The 7618-nt window shown below is 40.7% G+C and overlaps 1 long non-coding RNA gene across 1 annotated transcript; it reads right to left on the reverse strand.

Annotated features, from left to right (window-relative positions):
* Positions 1-622: 622 nt before the first annotated feature.
* Positions 623-1556, reverse strand: LOC120458188. The gene is made up of 3 exons (XR_005617168.1): positions 1269-1556; positions 952-1142; positions 623-878 (listed from the first exon to the last, which is right to left on the reverse strand). It is a non-coding gene; the product is annotated as an uncharacterized LOC120458188 (long non-coding RNA).
* Positions 1557-7618: the final 6062 nt, after the last annotated feature.

Here is a 7618-nt window from a genome sequence, read left to right on the forward strand (position 1 = left end):
GGTATTGGGGTCTTTTGGGGGCGACATGGCATTCAATTTGAATTTGTTGTGCATTGCTTTTCTGCTTTATATTATTTCGTTTTTTTTTCGTTGGCCTGTCGAAGTGTGAGAATTATGCAGTGCATATGGGAATGTACAGAAAAGTGAGGCTGGTTTTCCATGTCGAGTGTCACAAATTTCGACGCGCTCATTAGCATCGTGTTATTTATACTCTCGGCGAAGGATATTGTAGCCATATAAGTGGGTGGAATTTGAAGCTTTGCTTTTTCAGGTGAAACTACACAAATATACTTTATAGTACTCATCATCCCACCAGGTTGTACTCTTGGGGATTATTTTGTAAAGTAGTCAGTCCCTCCTATAAATTTTCTTGTAAAATGAGTGATGTTCCTTAGCTGCACACTTGTGTGGCCCAAAGATCGGAAAATTCAGCCCACCCATTTTCCAAAACTCGTGCGCAAAAGTGACGCCCAAAAAGCAACTACAGCGAAAAGAAATGAGAACATTTCCATAATAATTTAATGGCCGTGTTTGAAATCCGATATCGCCACATGTGTGTGGGGCTGTTGGATGTGTGTTGGCTGTCACTTTTCACATTGGCTGCGACATAAATAATAATTTATTTGGTTAGTGGCCATAAATGTTTCATTTGACAATTTCTCATCTAATTTTGCACTAACTGGCCGGCATTAATCAAGGGCGATTTGTGTGAGTCGTTGACTATTTATAGCCATCAAGGGGAGTTCATCATATTCAGCGAGTGACATGTGTTTTCCACCGTTTCCACATCCAGCTGCACAGGTGAATTCCGCTCCACGAGAATGCACATAAATTCCCATCAGCGATCATTTATCAATTTGTCGTTTTCTTCATTTTTGCTGTAGTGCAGCGGAGAACAAATATTTGTAATTAATTAAACCCGAATGTAAACTATAATAATTTAATGCCTACCGTTGACCAGCCCCAACACAACACGCGCCCCATAAAATTCTCAATCGATCTGTAGCCGTTTTAGCTGGAAAAGCCGCATGACGTCCACCGAAGAGGAAAAACCGCTGGACAGGTGCCTTTGGCTAACACGAGCAGGCCGAGAAATGCAGCAGCCAAGTTGAAAAGTCATCCGAGGGGTTAATTAATTAATTCTTTTTGGGGCAGGAGAAATAAAGTGAAATTAGGCTGAAGAAATATTTGAAACTATTTAGTAAAAGACCTTTAAAAGTGTAAGGATATACCCTTAAAACACCGATCTATATTAGCTCTTTACTTACCTTTTTTATTTGCCATTTCTATTTGTTTAGTTTGACTTCTTTTTCCCACTGTTTAGACCACACATTAGCTGCACTCGTGAATAAATTGCTGGCATTTCAATCGAATCAATTGGCTTGTCACTGCATCAGCAATGTGGCGATGGCAACAGCAACAACAGCAGCAGCAACAGCAACAACTGCTGCTGCAACAGCAAGGTGCGTAAATTTAGAACGGGAACCACCCAAGTGGCTAAGAGTGTCAATTCGTGAAAATTTCACAAATTCCAATCGATGTGAATAATCAGAATTGGCGGCGACAACAACAGAAACAACAGCAGCACAAAAGCCACTTTGATGTGCTCACCAAAAAGTGTCGCCGTGTAAAGAAAAAGAAGAAAATGGCAAAAAGCACTGAGAGGAGAAATAAAAGCGAAACAACGTTGTTGAGTGACAAACAATTGCAAGTGAAAGGCGGCAGGGGGCGGGGCAGGAAAGGGGATGCCCCTGGGGCGTTGAAGAGGTTACAGAAAAGGGGGCGGTGTGGGGTGGCTTGGTGCAGGGAGGCAGTGCAGCAGTTGTGCTAAAATCTTGCTCTTTTTAATCGTTTTTTGCTTGGCTTCTGCCTCGTGCGACTTTTAATTAAGTATATTGCCTGCAGCCTGGCAACAGCAACAGCAACACCAAAAACGCAGCAGCAACATCTGCTGCTTCTTATTCTTGGGTCGGAACTAATTTCTCCAGGCACTGAAAGAAATTATCTGTCATGTCTTATTTATTGTATTACAGACATACAAAATGTTACCTAACTGAACATTTTCAGTGTAATTATGAAGTTTGTGGTATAACCATTTGTGGTAGGAAACGGAATTTATCCATATTTTACTCCAGATAACTATAAATTTCTTCCAGTGTAGCCACACACTCTCGCACACACCGTGGCACTCAATCCAGGCTCCTTGTGGCTCATTTATTTGAGTGCTGCAATTGTTAACAAGCTACGGACAAGTTGCAACTTGTCTGCTGCACTACCATCTTGTTTTGCCGCCCTCTTCTTCGCCTCCCCTCCCACCCATCAACCACGCTCTCTTTCTCTCTCCCTCGGGACAACTGCCGCGCTCTCTCTTTCGCTCCCCGTTGAGTGCGTGCGCCGTAGTTAGAGCTTTCAACATTCTGCTGCTGCCATTTTTGCCGAGGAACGCCCTCAATCATCCGCCCGTTTGGCACTCAAAATTCGCACTCAGTTTCCCCTCACTGGAAGAGTGCTCGCTCTCTTTCTGGCCGACTCGCCCCGTCCCGCTCGCGCACGCATCCGAGCTTAGCCCCCCCGCCAAAATGGCCGCCTGCAAGTTTTTCGCTCACTCGGAAACCTGCTCTCTTTTCTTGCTCCTTCGCTTTCATTTCGCATTCGTCGCAGCTGCCGTTCGCACGAAAATTCGTCGTCCGGTTTCTATTTATATTGCCATGTGCTATATACATACAGTATACGCCCCATATTTCCTTTGATGTGGCGTATATTTCGCACCTGATTAATATTAAATTTTATTTGCGCTCTTCGCTCGCTGATTATTTTGATTATTATTTTCCATGCTTCGTCGCACATTATTCACAGGCCATAAAAAATGTGTAAAGGCGACGAAAAACGCGAGGGCCACTAAAAAACTAGGTAATTTATGGTGAAAAATGTAGTTTTTTTACCCAGTCGCCATTAAAATCACTTCGTGGACCATTGAAGCGTGAGAATATAAAGAAAAGATTTATGAGATGATGGTATTAGTCATTTAATTAAATGTGAAAAAGTCGCTTTCTTCTAGGACTGAAAAACTACGCAGATAGTGTGTTAAGAAGTTTTTACAGTGAAAGATGACAATGATCAAAATATATATATTTTAAATTATTACTTGTACTGGCTGTAATTTAGGCAACCACATTGTATTACTAGTTAATTCAAAGTATATTCACAAACATTTATCTTTTACCATCCATCATATGAGAATGTGTGTGTATGTATTTTCCCATATTTTGCGCCTTTGTGGAAATGCGGAAAATCGTTTTGCCCAGCGTTGACATCTTATTACGGCCAATAACGAAATAAGCAAGGCAATTAAGTCGGCTGCAGCTGACGCCCCCGTAAGAAATAAACTTTAGAGCAGATGCCTGCCATCCGTATCCGTAAGATACATTTCATTCCGGGCGGCCGCATGTGCAAATGTGCCACTCGAGCGAGTGAGTCTGTGTGCGTATATGTCGTCCCATAATTAGTGGCAAGTTTTTGCCTCCTGAATGCTCAGCCATCCAGATATGCCGGCAAAAGATGAGCTACAAATTTCTCAAATGTCAACACCGAAAACTGAGATGCTGCTGCTGGTGCTGCTGGTTCTGTTTGCTGCTGTTTTTGCATCTGGCCCCAAATGAAATGGACATTTTTCATGGCCTGGTTGCATTTGTTAATGCAGACTTGTCATTTATTAATAGTCAAGTTCACCCTGAGTTGCCGAGATGCTGCTGAAGATATTGATGAAGACTTCAGCAGATCAATCAGCAGGCAGTTCATTTGCTGCCAACAGTTGGCCCACATGTATGCATAGTACGTACTGCGTACTTCTTACTTTCCCGATTATCTGAAGGATCTCCTCTCGGCCACTTCATTAGCCAGTTGACAGCTGCTAATGAACCTTTCAAAGCACAAACTCCTTTTGCGGCCAGTTCATTGAACGATTCATTTGGCCGTCGTGCACGAAATTGCGAAATAATTTACAATGGTATTACTTTTACTTAAATGGACTGGCATTTCCAATCTCAGGGTTGGGTGCTACTCTTTTGCAAGCTGTAGATATACTTGAAATTTATATTTGAAATTTAATAAAATAGTGAGGTAACTTATGTCTTAAAATTGCACATATTCGTGACTTTAATATGAAACATTTCCTTGAATGAAGTACCTGATAGCTTCCATTTCCCTGGGTATCGAAATGAAGCGTATCCCTCCCGCAGGACCAACTTAAATGGCAGCGATAAGCTTTAAACTGCGAGCACTTCCGGCACGTTGAGCCCGGTCCGTCTACTTGGCTGTATATATACATATACAATATATAAATATATAGCGCAGACAAAGTATATGGAACATGTACTTTGCGTTCAGCTCGGAAAGTGTTGGCAAGGATATGCTTAAACATGCAAATTTTCAATATGCAGACAAAACAGACACGGGCACAACATGCATGCCTGCCCAGAATCGCCGATGTGGATGTGGACTGCTGGACTGTTGAACTGGTGGACTGGTGGACTTATAGACTGAGGGGGTGATGGGTGGATATTTTCACTGGCGGAACGTGAAATGCAATTGGGGCCATCGCAGCCCATCCCATACCATCCCATCCCCTTTCAACGGCGCCCCCCTTTCGATGAAATTGCCCGATTGTGTTGAAGTGTGATGTAGGCTTCGCTTGTTGGCCGGGCCAAGAGGCCTTTGGCACATTTCTGTGTCGTGAAATTAATTTCTCCGCTCTCGTTAAAAAGTGCTCTTTATTTTCTATATGAAGTGTGTATGTGCGCTCAAATTACCATAATTAAACCAAACTGACCAGGGGCCCAATAATGCCGGCTAGTTTGCACAGCACTCAGTGGCTTTCTAAAACTCATTTTGAGACTTTTGTAAATATTAAGCTAGCAAATACTCACAAAATAATATGGTTAAAAATACAAGCTGGAAGTAATAAAAAGCTGTTATAGTAAAATTGAAATTATAACTTGAATTAATAACTTGAAAACCGCACATTAAAAATGCCATTCAGGAAAACCCTTATATTTTTCAATTCCCCTGACATCTTCTTTTTCCCAGCTACCATGGCTACTAGCCCTCCCGAAGATACTTGTCCATAACTATCATTTATCATCTCATAACACACGCCACAAAGATACCACTCGGATACAGATACCACTCAGAATTGAAAAGCCACAAAAAGTTGCCAAATCATTCGTCCGCTGGCTAAATGTACTCGTATCTTCATTTGACATGCTGACGTTTATAGCGTTGTTTTTCAGTTGTTGTTCTTGTTTTTTTCTCTACATGTTGGTTCTTTGATAAATTGAATAAATTTTATGGTATAATTAGCTCGTGTTCATGGCTAATGTGAACGCGATCCGCCCTCGCAATTAAATATCAAAACGGTTAAGTGGATCACGATATTTGTGAACTGTATCTGTAAAGTTGAATATGCTTTAAATACGAGTACATGTATATGCAGAAAGTATCTTAAGGATACATCGTTCGAAAGAGGAATAAATCCGCACAAAGAGATACAATTTATGTGAAAAGAGAAGCACCCTCAGCCGACACCGAAATACACAAACATAATTTAGATAAAGGTTGGCATAATTCTGATAAGGCGGCCACAGAAATTTATATGCTCGCACCTAACTGCAAATTGTGTGTAATGAGCTAAGCGGCGACCGCCTTTGCCTTTGCCTTTCCCTTTCCCCTCACCTTTGACCTCACCCTCACCTGCATTTTGTCGTATTTTTTTCTTCACCCTCGCCGTTAGTAGCACCTTTCATGTTTTCTAAGCCCGAAGAAGACATAAATTTGTTAGCGCCTGCCTGCCTGGTCAAGATCCCAAAAAACCCATCCTTTCGAGGGTGTTTTTGACTTGTATATTTTTTTTGGCTCCTGTTCCTGTCCCGTGCCCAAAAAAAAAACAAAAAGAAAACACGGAAAAATTAGTCGGGAGATAGAATGCTAAGGTTGTGCCGCCTGAGAGATCGGTCGTTCGAGATAAGTTGCTTCATATTTATGTTGGAAATTAGGCAAATTTTTAGTGGCGAGATAATTTGTGTACGACTTTGTCGCAGTGAGTGAGAAAATTTCAGGTATCTGTGGTACATCCCGAAATGATTAAATTTTTCTCTGCTTAAAATGGAAATAAAAATGCTGTAACGCTTTGTAAAACAAGATAACCCAATTTTAGTGATTAAATGAAAAATATTACTGGACAAATTAGCCATAAATTCTCAGGGCCAAAAATGGTGTGTAGTGAGTATTAAAAAGTGGCATGGAAATGAAATCAAATGAATGCTATTTCACCCTATTTCCCCCAAACTTTCCAATAATTTGTTGTTAGCCTTGTAATTAATGTTAGGAAAAACTTGATATATTTTTCATAACAGAATGACACTTTCTCACAGTTTTACCCAAACTGAACAACCGACCTCAACACTGTAAATTAAGACATTTGGAAAGTTTGGTTTGTTGGTCAAAAACGATTTTTTAATTGCACGCTTCAAAGTGTATAATTATTGGTTAGTTATCGGTTAGGTAAAAAGCCTCAGCTCGGCATTTATATAAGCCATATTTAAATGTGGGCCCAGCCCCTCCTCAGTCCTCCCCAGTCAACCACTGTCTACTTTTCTGACCCTCTTATTTTAGAGGCCCATTTGAATTTTCGCCGCCCATGGCCTATGGCCAAGAAAATTAAGTTATTAAATATTGCTGCTACGTGATTGAGTGTGGTATGTGATTAGCGGCGATTGACAGAATGATTTGGAAGTATATTGTCAAATGTGAGAAAAATTAGGGTTTTGTATGAGGAGAAACTCAAATCTAATAAAAACAGATTCCAAAATGGATAAATTTCATGTCTCTTATACTTAAGTTACTTTCTAAGAATAAAGTGTTCTTTTGCAATGGAATTACCCACAAATTAAAAACCCACTCAATTAGAATTTGTAAACAACTCAGACAACATTCACTACCTCATTTATCCGTAGATTATGTCGCGATGTGCAACCCTTTCGAACAAACAACACTTTAAAATGTTAATGGCCGTGTAAGAGCGGGCCAACAGAAATTAATAACAAATGTCCGTGGAGCAGACATACATCATTAGAAATTGATGACGCATGTCGCGTGCAACTGCATTCATAGTCGATGGCATGCAACCCTTTTAGGGGGCAGATACTGCGACTACGAATAGCAACATGGACTGAAACACGGAGTGGTAATTAATTAGACTTTCATAAAGAGCACAGAATTCTATAAATTATATTTCATTGCCGTTCCTAAATGTCAGTGGCCATGCGCGACTGCGCATCACGTGTAGCAGGTTGCAAGTTGCACGTTGCACGTTGCACGTTGCACGTTGCACGTTGCTCGTTGTTCGTTGCTCCCCCGCAATAACATGCAACTATACACTTGCAACCTGAAAGTCAACCCATCAGCAGTATTAACCCCATTAATCGTTTTCCATGTATTCAAAAACATTTATTTTGCTGCCCATTTGAAGGCATTAAACCATAATATTAATATTGCGAAAAATACGAGCACCAATTATTATGAATAAATGCCTTTCTCTTTGTGTTATAAATTGTTTATTCAT

The sequence above is a fragment of the Drosophila santomea genome, chromosome 2L, assembly GCF_016746245.2.
Source record: "Drosophila santomea strain STO CAGO 1482 chromosome 2L, Prin_Dsan_1.1, whole genome shotgun sequence".
Lineage (NCBI taxonomy): Eukaryota > Metazoa > Arthropoda > Insecta > Diptera > Drosophilidae > Drosophila > Drosophila santomea.